The sequence below is a fragment of the Tachypleus tridentatus genome, chromosome 2 (genome assembly GCF_004210375.1).
Source record: "Tachypleus tridentatus isolate NWPU-2018 chromosome 2, ASM421037v1, whole genome shotgun sequence".
In the NCBI taxonomy this organism is placed as follows: Eukaryota; Metazoa; Arthropoda; class Merostomata; order Xiphosura; family Limulidae; genus Tachypleus; species Tachypleus tridentatus.
This window is the reverse complement of record NC_134826.1, coordinates 135,423,732-135,442,179: the sequence shown is the minus strand read 5'-3', so window position 1 is coordinate 135,442,179 and position 18,448 is coordinate 135,423,732. Positions and strand designations below refer to the sequence as shown.

Genomic DNA, 18,448 nt, shown 5'->3' with positions numbered 1-18,448 from the left:
CCACTTGTTGAGAAATTTATATGCAAAAACGGCTCGTTTGGGTTGAGAAAATATTTTACATAGAAGAGCGAAGAAGGTCGAAACGTTGTTCGCTCTTCTATGTAAAATATTTTCTCAACCCAAACGAGCCGTTTTTGCATATAAAGATCAACATTAGATGACTGTAACATGAACATATTCAATACTTTGTACACCACACAATCGATGCTTTTAGGGCAGCCAATCCCTATATTATATTTGAAGTGAAGAAGTAAAATAAACCAATACACATAATATTAAACTTTATTAAATATATTCGTATAATAATTACTTTAAAATACACAAAGGTTTATTTAAAGTAATGTTTTAGACGTTCATGCTGCATATGAAAAGGTTACATTTTTACTGGCAATTTTTTCCCGATTAATGTGGATTGTGTCTTAGTCTAGGTATACGTTTGCCCATTGCTATGCATTGTATTTATAGAATTTAGTTACACTGAAACTATAACGCTCATTACATTCTCAAACAAATCTCCATGGCAACTTCCAGCTGGATCATGGCAACTTGCAGCTGGATTAATGAGACTCCCACAATCCCTACCTACTATCTAGCGAAACCACATTTGTTATTTCACACTGTTAAACTATTCTTACACCTTAAACTAATGCGATCAAATAATCAGTAGTTATAATACAACATCATGAACCGTATCAGCCAGCTACTAGCTATGTTTATCATCATTACTGAATTTTGGACAAAGGGTTACTTGGTATGGTACCTAACTTTATACCAAGTTACCCTTTGTCCAATGTTCAGTATAAAGTTAGGTATCACACCAAGTAACCCTTTATCCAAAGTTCAGTATAAAGTTAGGTATCACACCAAGTAACCCTTTGTCCAAAGTTCAGTATAAAGTTAGGTATCACACCAAGTAACCCTTTGTCCAAAGTTCAGTATAAAGTTAGGTATCACACCAAGTAACCTTTTGTCCAAAGTTCAGTATAAAGTTGGATCTCACACCAAGTAACCCTTTGTCCAAAGTTCAGTATAAAGTTAGGTATCACACCAAGTAACCCTTTGTCCAAAGTTCAGTATAAAGTTGGATCTCACACCAAGTAACCCTTTGTCCAAAGTTCAGTATAGTAAAAAGTTAGGTACCATATCAAGTAACCATTTGTCCAAAGTTCAATATAAAAAACATAAGCAAATAAGATAAACAGAAAACTAAGAATTTAAAAACCTACAAATATGGACAGTGAAAAAATAAATAAATAAAGTAAACAAGCTGGAAATGCTGGAAACATTATTTATTCAATCTACAAATACCTATTTTTACTCCACCAAATGTAACTCTAGGTAACAACATGGAGCCAAAATAGAAGATTTAGTTGAAATAAAGTATATCTATTGTATCTACAGCCATGTTTGATTACTTTTTACGATTCCTATTTGCAGGTTTTCAAATTGTCAATTCCTGGTTAATATTAAATATATAACACAAAAGTAATAAATCAGAAGTGCTACCCCATATCAATGTAATTACATACGCAAAACATATTATATTCGAATCATGTACCTTCTATGAAATAGCTTGTTTATTCTTACAAAGATCCTTCAGTGAGTCAGAGGAAAGTTTACAGACTTATGACGTTAAACTCCAGAGAGCCCATTATGCAGATTTATGCTAAAACTAAGGAATAAAAATTCCCAATACAATGTTGTGTGAAGTCAAGCACAAAGCTACGCAAAGGGCTATAATCTGTGCTCTGCCCACCACAGTTTTCGAAGCCTGGTTTCTAGCGTTGTAAATATGCTGACATATTGTTGTGCCACTTGGAGGGCTCCTAACTGTGTTATTATTCAGTAACCAAAGAACGACGAATACGTCTTTTTTAATGTCAGATTTTATAGGCAAAATATAACCCACACACACACACACACACACACACACACACAGCAACATGAGAGATATCTGCTCTAACTGACCCTAATTTAGCTCTGATATACTGATAAACGAGAACCTCTTGGGCTACTCTCTTATAAATGACTAGTAGGATTGGCCGTGACTATATAGCTCCCTCACAGCTGAAAATGATTTGCCTCTCACCCTAATAACACACACACACACACACACATTGTAGCAAAATGTGAACCCCTTTTTTTACTTTGTGGTCATAAAAGGGGAGATTAACGAAATTCTAGCATCGTAACTTTAAACTCACACTCTAACCATTAGGCTTCACTCGGCATAGATTTATAGTTCTTTCTGTCGAGAGCATGACGTCATGGAAATAATCGTTCGTTGTTGTTTGTTCTTACTCTTACGATATCATACAAAGCAGCGTGTCCAGCATTGGCAATCGAACCCCCGATCTTAGCGTTACAAGTCAGTAGACTTACCGCTGTCCAAATAGGAAGATGACTGTAAGAAAGTGTCATTTCAACAGCATTTTACTGTCCACAATAACTTGTTGTTATAGATTCGATCATAATCTAATTTAGGTATTAGGACTAAGTCTATCTTGTTAATAGTGTTACAAAAATGGCGGAATTCTTCTAGTTAATTGGTTTATTACATCATTTGGGAGTATATTTTCCACAAAATAATAGGATCGTTACAGTTACACGGCATTCTTTAATTTATATTAATAGTTTTATGCTACGAATTCATTCCTATTCAGGCCCTGCATGGCCAAGCGTGTTAAGGCGTTCCAGTCGTAATCTGAAAGTCGCAGGTTCGCATCCGCGTCGCGCCAAACATGCTCGCCCTCCCTGCCGTGGGGGCGTTATAATGTGACGGTCAATACCACTATTCGTTGGTAAAAGAGTAGCCCAAGAGTTAGCGGTGGGTAGTGATGATTAGCTGCCTTTCCTCTAGTCTTACACTGCAAAATTAGGGACGGCTAGCACAAATAGCCCTTGAGAAGCTTTGTGCGATATTAAAAAAAAAACAACAACAAAAAACTGTACGTTTGGTGAGAATTATTAATAGAATCAATGTGGATCACCAAAAAATAAAAATGTATTTTGTATACAAAACATATATCTTACACACATGTATCCAAGTCTGAAAAGAATATATTGTTGCAATTTCAACATTGCACGAGCAAACTGTTGTTTGTTTATTGTTTTAAATTCTCACAAAGGTACTACAGGACTATCTAAGCTAATCATCCCTAATTTAGAAAAAATAAACTAGAGAGATGGCAATTAGTCAATACCATCACTTATGGAGTACTTTTTCCAACAAACAACGGAATTGACTATCGCGTTATAAAGCCTCCTACTTCCGAAAGGATGAGCATGTTCGGTGATGGATTCGAAACTGATTGCGACTCGAGCAACCTAACCATGCCAACGACCGTACGAAACAAGTGCACACGATTAAGATTTGAAAATTACACAACTTTCCTAAGATAAAATCATCTTATAATCAGATACACAATTTGTTTGTTTTTTAATTTCGCGCAAAAATACACGAAGGCTATCTTTAGCAGTGTAAGACTAGATGGAAGGCAGCTAGTCATCACCACCAATCGCCGACTCTTTGGCTAGTATTTTACCAACATTTACCGTCACAATATAACGCCCCGACGGCTGAAAGGGCGAACATGTTTGGTGTGACGGGGGTTCGAACCCTCGACCCTCAGATTACGAGTCGAAAGTCTTAACCACCTGGCCATGCCGGGCCAATACACAATGTATATTGGGCATTTTTGGTATCACGTGGCACAGGTTAGTTACGTTAAACTTACTCAATTAAAAATAACAATGTGATATTACTTGACAGTCACCATTGTTAGCTGTTTAAAACAAGTAGTTAAGAAATTTAAAAAAGAAAAAATTTACAAAACAACAAAGCGAAACATTTATGGTAACTTTGGCACAAAACCGTCGCTGTAACTAAACAATAGACACATTTCTCACGGAATAACCAGTTGCATCATTGTGATAAAACGATAACAGAGGTCGCCACAAGAATGTGGCAATGAATTTGTCATGGATCATGACTTACAGCACAACACCTGAATTTTAATTCACTAGTAAAACCTAAAGAACAACGACATCTTTACCGTAAAGAACCGTACATTATGTCGTCATCAACCACGTGGAAAGTTCAGTCATTGTTTATTGGTTGTTTGTTTCTTTTTTTTATTTCGCACATAGCTACACGAGGGCTATCTGTGATACCCGCTTCAAGTTTAGCAGTCACAGACAAGAGGGACGGCATCTAGTCAGCACCACTAATTGCCAGCTCTTAAGCTACTCCTTTAAGAACGAATAGTAGGATTGGTTGTTATTTCATAACGCCCTACAGCTGCAAAGACGAGCATGTTCGGAAAGTCAGTTTTGTTATCCACTCGTGACCTGGCCATTACGGCAAATTTCCATATGTTACGGCCCATGAGACATACATACAGATTTCTTCGGTTTCTCTGCCATCTTATTTCCATACGTTACTCTTCTATGGTGTATATTACTGTCGCTTAAAGGTGAATTTTCAACAGATTTAATAATTGCCTTAGAAACTGTACTTTGGTTAGGTATAATTCTTGTGTGGTTGCCGTATTTTTAAACACTTTAGCTTTTGAGTAAAAAATGAGACAAAATATACGGGTCCTCGAACTCAAGTTCCTTTCGGTCGTTCGGCTGTTTCCGTGACGTTTTACAACTATGACGTAATAGTTGCCATTTTGCGCGCCGATCATTTTGTTCCTTTCAGTGCTGGTGTTTTATGTAAATCTATCGGTGCTTTTTTCGGATTACATACTTTATGAGACTATTTTTTGTCTTGATATTTCTACTTTATGTTTGTTTTATGATAACATGGTTTACTGCGTTGCTTATGGTTGTAAGAACAATTCGACATTGGGCAAAAGCTTCTTTTCGTTTCCGTGCAAGGAGAAGGAACCGGCAAGGTGGAGACAGTGGATGCAGATGGTCAATAGGAAGAACTGGACTCCTTCACATCATGCAAAGCTTTGTCAAGATCACTTTAAACGCTCATGTTTTGTGTCGGATCCCACTGTTTTGGATTCCGTGAGTTTCAAGCCAGGCAGGTTAAGACTGAAAAATACCATCTGCAGTAAGTAGACAGAATCGTCTTTACCATCTTTTCTCGTGTAGAGCTGAGGACTGATCTCAGCTTGCAGCGTACAAGTTCCATCCCTCTGAAGCCATCCCTTGCCATCACGAAAGGAACAAACTCCTAATTTTTCTGACTACACAGGCTACAAAATGACTCTATTCAGTTTTCCTAGTCTTTTCCATATCCACCTGACAAATCTGGATAAGCTAAGTATCTATATAGCCTGAAAATGCAAAATTACAAACTTATAACCTTAGTAAAAAGTCACTCTGCTCTCCTCGCTATTTTGAAATTCTATAGATATTGTTTTGAATCCATACATGACCATTTCATAAATATGTGGAGAATATCAGTCAGCTTGCAAAATAATATTTTAAAATCAAAATTATACTGATGATTGGTAGAAAAACTTGAAAACAAGAAATATGTGCAACTGAAACAAACATCTCATTGGGCTTTGGAAATATTGATGCACTTGAGGTGACTAAGTATGATCATAGTTTTGGATAAACAGTGTCTTTAATTGTAGGTTAAACTTAAATATACCTGGTTGGTATCTGCTCGCATAAACCACACCTACACCTTGCACAAACATACGGAATATGTCATATAAATTATACATTTATGGTAAATATTAAATTAACTCTTCAGACTGATACATCTAGTTTGATTTTATAGACAGAATTATGACGTACAATTAAAATTCATTTTGTTACGAGTCATAAATACCTGGTACAATGATTGTGGAAGAGCCGAGTATTAGTTATCATAGTCGACAAAGTATAAACCAATAAAACCCAGTCTGTGATACCAATAATTTATAAACACCAGATAGGTTTCGAAATGCTTAAAATTTCACGTGAAATAATACAGGCCATATTTGTTGTCATGACTTAGGCTTACCATTCTTCCACTGGAGGTATGACCGACTCGCAACCGGCCGGGGCGCTCTCAGTGTCACTCACAGTTCCGCTACTCTCGCTTGTGGAGCTGTCCTTATCACTAGAACTTGTCAGATCTGTGCCAAAAGTAACTGTTCTAGGTTCGTTCAGAGTAGGTTCGAATTAATATGGCGCTACTCGACATTGTTCAGAACATAAAGTCAAAACAGACTCCGCCTCTGTTTCTCCATATGCACTGGCCATGTTTATTTACATTCAACGCGCTGGTGTTGGCGGCTTGTTTGGCAACTATTACGTCACAGTACTTCTCCTAGCGGCAAACGTAAAACTAAAACTAAAACGTTCGGATTGTCGCTCGGAAAAGGCTCTTTCTGCACCAAGTTCTATGTTTCATTTATTAGCATATATTTTTTATAAAAAATGTGAACCTGCAAAATTAATCAGTATGAGTAGTTCTTCTGACTGCAAAGTTTTATTTTCTTCTGTAAAATTCACCTTTAACTCTACCCTCACTTAGTAAATACCTCAATTTTCGTAGTTATCTATGTAAATACAATATCTAACTTTAAAACACAATGAAATCTTAATGGAACTCCCAACTCACATGTGTAGACGCGTTATATTACATGAAACTTTTATCTGCACATAATACGGTCGATAATACATCTAGAAGATTACAATATGTTGAAATATATGTGCAGATTAGTAAGCGTTGCTTACGAGAGGGTTAGACATATTTTAAAAAAACGTTACCCGAATCAGAGAAATTCCCAGGAAGACTCTGGTGTTGCAACTGACTTCATGGGAACTGAATGTGTTTATTTATTTCTCAGCGAACAGAACTCCATCCTTATCGCACGCTTATCTCAAATGGTAAATGTCACGCGCACTTGAAAGTAAAAACTGTTATGCTCACATTTCTAGTCTGGGTCACTTCAGAATGATGAAGTGGCACCAGACCACATGGACAGAAATGGACGTTTTTTTTTTTAAAGAATTGTAAGTGAATACGGATATCACGTTTTTGCTGATGCATCATTTCAGCATATAACTGCTTATTTTATTCCAAGTTTAACTCATGTTTCGTTGAAATATACAGACAACTGACAGTTGATTTTAGAGTGTTATTGATAATGTTATCAACTAGATTAATAGAACTTTGTGTTATATTCATCTTTAACCGTCTTCGCTGAAAATGGCATATAATATTAACTAGCTTACTCTAGTGAGGAAAAGTCAAACGACGAATACTTTTAAATAACGTGAAAAAAACACCTCATTTTGTTTTTCCAAGAGAGTTTTTTCTCCTTGGTATTGATTTTAAAGAAATGTGAAGTAGCGACTCCAAATTTTTTCAATACATGAACATCAACCGGAAGACAGTATACATACACATCAGAGACTTCTGGTTTTCTTCTTCTGGCTTCTCCCTTGACTTTCTTCGTTCCAAGTGCAATTAATGTTTTCGTGTTGTTTTTTTTTTTTTTGTACGAATACTCTCACTAAGTAATATCAACCTTCGACCAGGTGTGGGATGAATAGAACCTTTTTTTTCTGAGCTTTCCTGGTTGTGTTCTCTCAAAGTAAAGTTAAATGAATATAAGAAAATGTAAATATTGTTACCACGATTACAGTACAGTACGACCCTGACTGAGGTGAGGTGGATAGATTACAGTACAGTACGACCCTGACTGAGGTGAGGTGGATAGAAGTTTTTATTCTGAACTATGTGTATGTTGACGTATATACTGACAGTGCTGATAGGATGCACATCGTTCTCAAGCTGAAGTCTAATCCAGATATCTGCACTCAACTTAGGTCAGTCTCTTAGTCGTTGGCCCCCCCAGTGGCACAGCGGTACGTCTGCAAACTTATACTACTAGAAAAAGTGTTTCAATATCTGTGTTGGGCAGGGCACAGATAGCCCATTGCGTATCTTTGTGGTTACTTCAAAACAAACAAACAAATCTTAGCCGAAGGAAACAGACATTGTGACACTCTAGGTTTTGTTAGATGTAGAACAAACCTATGATAGCAACAGGTACTACTGTTCAAGTTACAGACAAGAGGTCTTATGGAACTACAGGAAGGGTCTTTGTTGTCCCTTGTCCTTGCAGAATCTTTTCATTACAAAGTTCGAGTTTATTTAGTCTGAGGTTTAAGTGTCGGCCAACTTGAATGTCGCAATATTATATGTTGTATTCATGCTTAGTCAGAGTAAATTATGAAACAGCTAACCTAGAGTTTTGTTTTGAGTTCGATTTACACAAAATAAACAGATGTGATCAGTTTCATATGAATAATTATATGATAACTCAACGTAATCAATTTTTCTCAACTACTTGTTTATTTGTTATGACATCATGTCTATTGGCTGAATCTGGCCACAACTATTTCTTTTATCAGCGCTGATGGTGGTCGAATCTGACCTCACTGACCATAAAGATGTATCACAATCATAATTTGTACTTGAACTAAAACTGACAAAGCCTGACTATAAGATACAACTGACAAAGTCTGACTGTAAGACACAACTGACAAAGTCTGGCTGTAAGATACATCTTTAATGTTGTGTTTTTTGTTAGTTAGATGGAGCTGCGAATCCTAATGAAGATTTAAATTCGAACATTTTAAAACTACAGATCTACCAAATTCTAAACGTTAAGTTTTACGTTAAGTTTTCTAGTAAATTGGACGGTAGATTATAAATACGAGATGCGGGGAAGATAGTTTGAAAAGGTAAAGTTGTGTATAATCAGTATAGTGCACCAAACAACGCATTTTTAGTGAAGTGTGCATCTGTTTTAGCGATCGCGCGCGCGGAGTTACTTCGTACACGTAAAGTTGATATTTTTTTACGTCAGCGACTGCAAACGTAGGCCTACAACAACTCATCACAATGTTCAGTCTTGTAGAAACGTAAAAGGATGAGATAAACTAAGCTGTTATCGTTATGTAAACTGAACTTTTAATTATATTCACCCGGCAGTTTAAAAAAGCCCGCCAACAAAAGAAGAACACTGTAGTAATAAATTTGTTTATTACAGTTGGTTGAATGTGAGAGCATTGACCACAAAGACATATTACAGTCATAACTTTCACCAGGTCTAACAGTGATGAGATAATTTACATTTATTATTAAACTACAGCTTAGATCAATCAGTGTAGTTACAATAAATGTATTTCCAACATTAATCGAAACCACATGCACCTTTGTCTTTCCATGATCCTTTGAAACTTCTGTCTCTCCTACTACACATGAACCACAGTGTCTGCGGACTTACAATAGGAGAAACCGGATTTCGATACCCGTGGTGGGCAGGGCACAGATAGCCCATTGTATAGTTTTGTGGTTAATTACAAACAAACAAACCTATTACGCATTAAATTATATAATTCACGTTAAAACGTTCCACTTCACGTTTATGTGCGGAGCAACCCTTAAATGTTTAAGCTGGAACTTTGAACTGAACAAATTAGTTTTTCTAGAGATTACACACTATATCACAGTTAAAATCCGAAGCTTCTACGCACATTAATATATATGTTCGTATTTGTATTTATATCAAAGCTAATAAGCGATAGGTGTTGTCCCTAATTTTGAACTACTGACCAGAGGGAAAGCAGCCAGACAACAGCACCCTACCATACACGTTAAGGGATTGTCATTCTTATAACGCAAGTGCAGTTTTAAAAGTGTGAGGATTGGGGTATTGCATATATTTAAAAAAACCGGCTCAGTGTTTTCGTTAACAGTCACTATATCTGTAAAAGTTGGTTATTCGGTTAGATTTACTTTTATATAATCCTTTAACACTTCAATACTTGTTAAGTTAGCTAAGGTATACATTAATAACACAGACTGCACAGCGAATATTTATCACATTTACTCGGACTTTGGCTTGGTTTGTTTTGAATTTCGCGAAAAGCTACACGAGGGCTGTCTGCGCTAGCCGTCCCTAATTTAACAATGTAAGACTAGAGGGAAGGCAGCTAGTCATCACCACCCACCGCCAACTCTTGGGCTACTCTTTTACTAACGACTAGTGGGACTGACCGTCACATTATAACGCCCTCACAGCTGAAAGGGCGAGTATGTTTGGTGTGACTGGGATTCGAACCCGCGACCCTCGGATTGTGAGTCGAGCGCCTTAACCACCTGGCCATGCCGAGCCAGACTTTGGTGAAGGGTCTTTTACACAACATTATAATGCCAAGATTTGTAATTAATTCATTGTTCAAAAGTATTGCACGCCAGGCACATACACATTTTTTTAAAAGCTCTATAGGACAATGACTCTTCAACAAGAACTCTCAGTGAGCCTGAACTAAGTTTACGGACTTACAAAACTAAAATCCAAAGTTCAATTCCTCACACAAGTAACCAAGTGTTTGGCTTCGCTCTAAAGCAAGAAGTCAGTAAGGCTCCTCCATCAGTGTTTGTGTCTAGAGGAACTGTAAACAAGGCGATGTTTTATTACCACAATGGAAAAGAGAATGCCTCTAGGAAGTTTTCATATATGCTCATTAGCGTAGCAATTCACCTATCAGCTTTTATGAATATATGTGTAGATAAATTATAACGTAAACATTTTTATGTGAAAATGATAAGTCATTATGACGTGTAATCTTATGTTTACTCTACGCCTTATTTATTTATTTATTCAGAAAAAAAACACAACGAAACTTCTGCTTTCGTACAAACGTTTGATTTATAGTAGTTTTTAATCTGCTATAAGGCACATGCACATGCAGTTAGTTACATGTAACCGGTTATAATAAAGTGACTGATCCTTAAGTTAATTAATAGAGTATACCAAGAATTTCTCTAGTCTCGGCTTAAACTTTCGCAACTTTGCATTTAATTCTGGACATCTAGAAACGCCCACTTCAGTGTTAGTAGATATAAAGTAAATGTACTCGTCCAAAGGGTTCCCATCAGTAAAGCAAGGGTTAAACATAAGGAAAATAGCACTTTAATTATGTAGAGACGGTCCACCAGGCGAAAGTGAATCAAATTACTGAACTATGTTCTCAGTGAAATCCAAAACTGAGAACTTGTGAATCTTAATTCGTGCTTAATATATTTGCTCTCGAACGATTCTTCCTTTTACGCAAATACAGGAAATTGACGCTCCCGCCAATTTATGTTATCGTAAATCAACCAAATAAAAAAATGATTAATCGGAATTGAGAGAGAAAATTTTCCACTCCTATTAATAGCATTAAACTGACTATACGTCTTTTCTAAATAAATTCATTACTTAGAACTTTCTCGTAACTGAAAATTTTAAAATCCTGTTTAATACGTTAGAAATAACCTAAGTAGCTGGAATTGAAACCTAGAATACTTTAAATTATTAGGGTTAAAAACACCTTAAGAGGTTACCTCGTTAATTTGTCGATATTTTCTCACTTTTAACCTTGGTTAATTAAGAATGTCAGTATTAATTTTACGAAACATTTGATATCATTAATAGATGAACATATATATTATTACTATCAGTTGAAGTTTGGTACAACATGAATTACTGTTAGTTGAAGTTTGGTACAACATGAATTACTGTCAGTTGAAGTTTGGTACAACATGAATTACTGTTAGTTGAAGTTTGGTACAACATGAATTACTGTCAGTTGAAGTTTGAAGTTTGGTACAACATGAATTACTGTCAGTTGAAGTTTGGTACAACATGAATTACTGTTAGTTGAAGTTTGGTACAACATGAATTACTGTTAGTTGAAGTTTGGTACAACATGAATTACTGTTAGTTGAAGTTTGGTATAACATGAATTACTGTTAGTTGAAGTTTGGTACAACATGAATTACTGTTAGTTGAAGTTTGGTACAACATGAATTACTGTCAGTTGAAGTTTGGTATAACATGAATTACTGTCAGTTTAAGATTGATACAACTTGAATTAGTGTCGGTTGAAGTTTGGTTTAAGATGATTTACTGTAAGTTGAAGTTTAGTATAACACGATCTCACATTTATAAGAATAATAATAATTACTAAAGCACTTACCAGGTGTGTTACGAAATTTCACCTAAAATATTAAAATAATCTTATGGAATTTTAAAAATCAGTTGCTAGGCGCTGTCTCTTCACAGAATACCTTAAGCCCTAAATTACAGATCCTCTCTCTGTGTCTTGTCTTTGCCAGTGTCCAAATTTAGCTCCAACCTACATCACCCAGACGCAGAGAGAAAACACAGTCACGTGACACGCGCTAGAAATGGATCCCATTGCATAGTACATAAGAACACGTCAGACACTTCTACTTTGGAGAGCTGTAATGAATATACCTGTTTCGCTGTTACTCTATATGTCTCTGTAGCATTTCTTCATATGCTCTTTCTTCCTGTTAATAGTTTCCTGTTTCTCTTGTCAATGTTAGAGTAGTTTTCCATTACGTATTCGCAAAATTGGAGAAAAAAATATAATGATAACATTCACTTATGTGCGATATGATGTTATTATATTTATTAATGTGTGATATAATGTTATTATATTTATTGTGCATATTTTAATACAACTAATTATACTTAGTTATACATTAAAGATGTACAATTCAATGCTCTGAAGTTAGAACAAGAAATCGGTACACGTGGAGTTCTTATACCAATAGTTTTTCTATTCCATATAACATAATGTGGACATAGCTTGCTTTGTGACTTAGAAGTAATATAAATTTCTAAGTATATATATATATATATATATATAGTTATTAACAAAGGTGCTGAGAAAGGACTGATTTAGAGAAAAAACGTAACAAAGACGTGGATTGGTCCTTTGCATAATCTGAGCCATATTAGTTCGAAGTGTTCATGCTGGGGCGGCATCAAATGTCATCATCTTTGGTTTGGCATCGGTTTCACGTATTTCGCAACCGATCTTCTCATTTAGTTGAAACCTCAAACAAATGTACAGGTTATCAATATTTTCTCCAATTACTTTGTGTGTTTTACCTGAAATCCTCCATCAAAGTTAGTAATTATTTCAGCTAACACAGCAAATTTAGTTATATTTTTTAAAATAACACAAAAAACGAGGTAACAATTATAAAAAAGATCACGTGATTATAATTAGTTTCCATTAAGAGTTAACAAATCATAGTTAACTTCCGTTAAGAGTTAATAAGCTAGCATACGATATTTATATATCGATGATCTGGATTTACATAAGATCAAAGTAATGTACATAACTCGTTGTCAGGATATAAAATCTGATGTTCTAGTTTAAAAATAACTCTACACGCTCGTTAGTTGATGTGGAAGTAAAACTAGGCTAACCCTACTATATGTCATCATAAACCCCTTTCAGGAGATGCGTTTCATTGCATAAGAGGTTTTAGTATTTTCATATAAAGTGTTATAAGTAATATGTATTTTTTCCTTGCTGTTATTTATGCCTGGTGCTTAAAACACTCGGCTCGACACTGAGTCGCGGATTTGAATCCCATCTCTGAACATGATCACCCTTTCAGCGTTATAATGTTGCGGTCAATCTCACTATTCGCTGGTAAACAGCAGCCCAAGTTTGACGGTGGGTGATGTTGACTGAAAGTATTCTCTTTAGTCTATCGCTTCAAAATTAATGACGGATTGCGTAGAATCCCGCAGACAGCTGTCGGGTAGATTTGCGCAAAATCACAACAAGTAGTACATTGTTTGTATGACATTTTTTTTCTATTTTGATAAACCTATAACAGATAGACCTCCTGCCACGGAACAAAAACAAACACGTGCTTTTGATATTTTAATTATTGGCCTTGTTAACTTGGAAGGTTTCATTCAAAATAATTTAACACATTCACATGTACAGTAATGATCATTCTATTTTATTTTATTTAAGCTATGGCACAGAAAACACCTTAAGATTACGAGTTTGGTTTTGGTTGGGCAAAGGTATACAATGAGCTATATGTACTTTGCCCACCATGAATAGCGAAAACCTGGATTTTAACATCGTAAGTCTTCAGACTTCCCACTGTGGTACTTGGAGCATAATATAATGAGATAGTCGCCTTTGGCGATAATTAAGTCAATGATCACGTGAAACAAGAAACAACCAGAAATATAAGCTTTAACAGCCTTTTATGGCAAATCTGGTTTGCCATTATCAGAGACAGTTGACGTCAGATATCACACTGATCGTTTTTTTTATTACTTTAGCATAAAGCAACTATTTGTGTAATTCACTCTTAATACGGTAAAGAAAAGTTTTCTGTTTGTTTTAATATTAAACTAATTTCAACTTACACGCGCCCACAATACAATAAACGTGCTAGTTGTTCGTTTTGTTTTTGAATTTTGCGCAAAGCTACTCGAGGACTATCTACACTAGCCATCCCTAATTTAGCAGTGTAAGACTAGAGAGAAGACAGTTAGTCATCACCAACCACCGCCAACTTTCGGGCTACTCTTTTATCAACGAACAGTGGGATTGACCGTCACGTTATAACGCCACCACGGCTGGGAGGGCGAGCATGTTTGGTGCGACCGGGATTCGAACCCGCGACCCTCGGATTACGAATCGAACGCCTTAACACACTTGGCCATGCCGGGCCTCGTGCTAGTTGTTGTTTCTGCGTAAAGCCACAGAATTGGCTATTTATGTTATGTCTACCGAAGGAAATCGAACCCTTGATTTTAAAAGGGTTAAGTCCGAAAACCTACCGCTGACCTACCGTGGGACTAACATATATAGTTTATTCAAATATATAAATTGCATATCTAACAAAGACTGGGGCTTACACACAAAAAAGAGAGAATCATCAAAAACCGCAGCATTTGAAATTCTTAAAGAAAGGATTAGAGTAATTTAATCTATGAGTCCTTGGGCGTGGTCAAATACACCAGTCAAAAGCGTTTGACCTCCTAAGTTTAAAACTACGACTAGACCTCAAATCGGTGGATAGATGACAGAGCTGAGCTACACGTTTGTACTTGAAAATTACAGAGCCATACTATTAGCCGTTATGCCGCGGCTAAAAAAATTAATAATAAAAATAATTAGATATATAAAATGACGCATGGTACTTCTAAGTAAATCGATATTTGTAAAACAAATTGTGGTGTTTATATCATGGTTTGATTGCCTATTTTCAAAACAATTGATTAAATATCGGGCAAGAAGATAATGGTAAATTGGTAGTTTAAGAAGATAATGGTAAATTGGTAGTTTAAGAAGATAATGGTAAATTGGTAGTTATAATAATATAACTTATATAATAATTAGTTATAAAATTATAATAATGCTATGAAGTTAGAAAAAAATCACTTATTGGATTTTTCAAAATTTGACTTGTTTGTGAAAATGACCGATAATAATATATAGCAAAAATAAGTTGTTATTGTTTGTAATTAAGCACAGACCTACATGATGGACTATCTGTGCTCTCCCCATCACGAGTATCGAAACACGGATTCCAGCACTGTAAGTCCACTTGGGGTAGAGGCGCAAAAACAAGTAAAGATACCTTTGGATTCACGATAAAGTCCGGAACTATTGAAACATTATTGTTGTGTGTGTTCACTCGCACATAAACTATTTTACGTTACGAACCGATCATTAACACTAAACAGATGTTTAACATTCCTTGGTTGATATATTCCATGAGAGATCACAAACAGGAAGTTATTATTCAACAGGAAGAACTGCATATGTTCAGCATATATGGTGGAATTTAATTAGGTCTTTTACGCTTTTCATACAATAATAATTATATCAGGTATGTATATTGTGCAATAGTAATTATTTCTAACATTGTTACCTACGTACGTCGCTTTGCATTATTCTCACGTGAAATCTGATGTTGTGGAGAGAAAACACAAATACGATTTATCACTAGGCAGCGGTTTATTTAAGTTAAAAGTTGGTTATTGTTGGATACACCGAGTATAATGTTTTTAGTCACCAGGTTTCGTCAGGTACAAGAATTACATGGAGTGAACTTTTGAACTACACAATACGAAAAACTAGCGGATGAATACATTGGTATCTGGTTGGTTAAACTTGCTTAAAAGCTGCAGAATACACACACACACAAAATATATTGAAAATGTTTTGTTTTTTTTGAATTTATGTCAAAAGAAAAACTGAAGAAGTTTTATTAATCCGCAGGTTGCTAAACTTCAAGCACCGTTGAAGGTCTGTTAAAGCTGAACCACGTCTCTGATGACATATGGAATTGCAATTATAAATTTAGCACTCTCATAACAGCTGATTGTTGGACAGAAGAAGACACGTGAAAGTGTTGAATGCTAAAGAAAAAATCAGTTGTTCCAAAACAATTACTCAAAACATTTCTGGTAAAACCTAAATTAATGTTTTAAACCTCTGTTTCAAAACCGCTGTTTCAGAACAATATTAAATTGATTTTAATAGAAGTTTCAACACTGTCACATGTCCTTTTCTGTCCGACAATTAGTTGTTGAGAGAAACACACACTGTTTAATTAATAACGAAAGTTCCCAGTCATTCAACGGCATATGACGTCAGAAAAAGGTTCGACATCGCTGACCTACAGTGTGTTTTGACGTTCCGCAACCTTTAGATTAACGAACCTTCCACAATTCATCTTTCGACATAAATTCTACTTTTAGATTTTAAACAAAGATCAATGTATCCATTCGCCAGCTTTTATATTATCTAGATCAAGTGTTCGCTTCATGTAGTTAATGTACCTAGTGACGTCAAGTTAAACTGGTGAAAGGTTGTAATCACAAATATCGTAATCTGTGTATCTAACAACTTTGTTTGTTCAGAAATTAAGCACAAAGGTACACAAATGGCTACATGTGCTCTGTCCAAAACGGGTATCGAAATCCAGTTTTTAGCGTCGTAAGTCTGCAGACCCACCGTTGTGCCACTAGGGGGCATCTAATAATAAACATTTGTTTTGGTATTTCGCACAAAGCTACTCGAGGTGCTATCTGTGCTAGCTGTCCCTAATTTAGTAGTGTAAGACTAGAGGGAAGGCAGCTAGTCATCACTACCCACCGCCAACTCTTGGGCTACTCTTTTACCACCGAATAGTGGGATTGACTGTCACATTATAACACCCCCACGGCTGAAAGGGCGAGCATGTTTAGCGCGACCGAGATACGAACCCGCGACCCTTAGATTACGAATCGCACGCCTTAACACGCTTGGCCATGCCGGGCCAATAATAAACAAGTTTTATATAACAGGATTCTTCTTTTAATTACTCAATCGTTCGTTTTGTTGTTAAGTGCAAAGCTACACAGTGGACTGTCTTTACTGTGCCTACCAAGAGCGTATGGAAGCCGATTTTAGGGTTTCAGACATACTGCTGAGACAATGTGTGTGCGAGGTAGGAACGGCAGTGGCTAGGTTGAATTCTCTGTAAACAATGCATATTTTTACTCATTTCTTTATGTTTTTCTAAACTAATGAAAGTTAACTTATTGTGACACAGGGTAAAGAAATACGGTGTGATAACGTAAAACTGCACTTCAACCTTACCTCACAGTGTGACGAACTTGAACAGGTCAACCTAACGTGTGGTGATGCAAATTTATACCTCATCCTTATTTTATACACAGCTCAAATCAAATAAGCAGTTTCTGTGAGGTCAGTGATATTGAAATTCTGTCATTATCAGAAAACCATGTTTATTTTTACATAATAACCTGAGCTGCTGTCTAGGGTATACCTAGTAATATGCAACTGGTTAGTCAGAATCTGTGTTATAGGACTGTGGGATCACATTTTAAAGTAATATTGTGAAAATGTTAGAGTTCCCTAATTATTTAACCTTTTAATATAATGTATTCCAAGTTAGTTTCTAATTTTGTTTCTCACGCAAAGCTACATGAGGACTTTCTGCGCTAGCCGCCCCTAATTTAGCAGTGTAGGACAAGAGGGAAGGCAACTAGTCATCACCACCCACCGCCAACTCTTGGGCTACTATTATACCAACGAACAGTGGGATCGACCGTCACATTTTAACTCCCCCATGGCTGAAAGGGCAAGCATGTTTGGTGTGACGGGGATTCGAACTCACGACTCTCAGATTAAGAGTCGAGTGCCTTAACCCACCTGGCCATGCCGGGCCTTCATATTAGCTAAAAAAAGAGAGTACATTGAATAGTTATTTTTAAGTACTTCGCGTTACACTTTTATTTCCTGAAAAACGGAATAGCCTAATCTTACGTCGTTGCATATTGTTGTAGTAAATGAATACTTATTATTTTCTGTAATCATGTGAGTCATATATCGAAAGTTAGGTGTCGCTGCGTAAGTAGCACGGACCTTAGATATAAATAACACCAGATTGAAAGTTGCACGATTTTCGGCAAGCGCAAGCGAACGCTATTGCTTTGTTTCGAGCTTTCAAAGCACGCCGGTCACGCTGACAATGGCGAGGAAACTCATTTCACAATTTATGACCGATTTTCATCTAAATTAAACGTTTGGATAATTTTGTTATTTGATTTCAACGCGTGAA

The 18,448-nt window shown here is 36.1% G+C and overlaps 1 protein-coding gene across 10 annotated transcripts in view; it reads right to left on the bottom strand.

Moving 5' to 3' along the window:
• Nucleotides 1–18,448, bottom strand: part of LOC143245191 (uncharacterized) — a 129,721-nt gene that overhangs the window by 76,938 nt on the left and 34,335 nt on the right. The window contains exon 1 of one of the 10 annotated variants that reach the window (XM_076491235.1): nucleotides 11,998–12,225. The exons of 7 other annotated variants lie outside the window; for them this stretch is intronic. The gene's annotated coding sequence lies outside the window, so the exon portion shown is untranslated. Of the gene's footprint in view, nucleotides 1–11,997; nucleotides 12,226–18,448 lie in introns of those variants that run through there. 2 more of the 10 variants (XM_076491238.1, XM_076491243.1) reach the window with 2 other exon arrangements.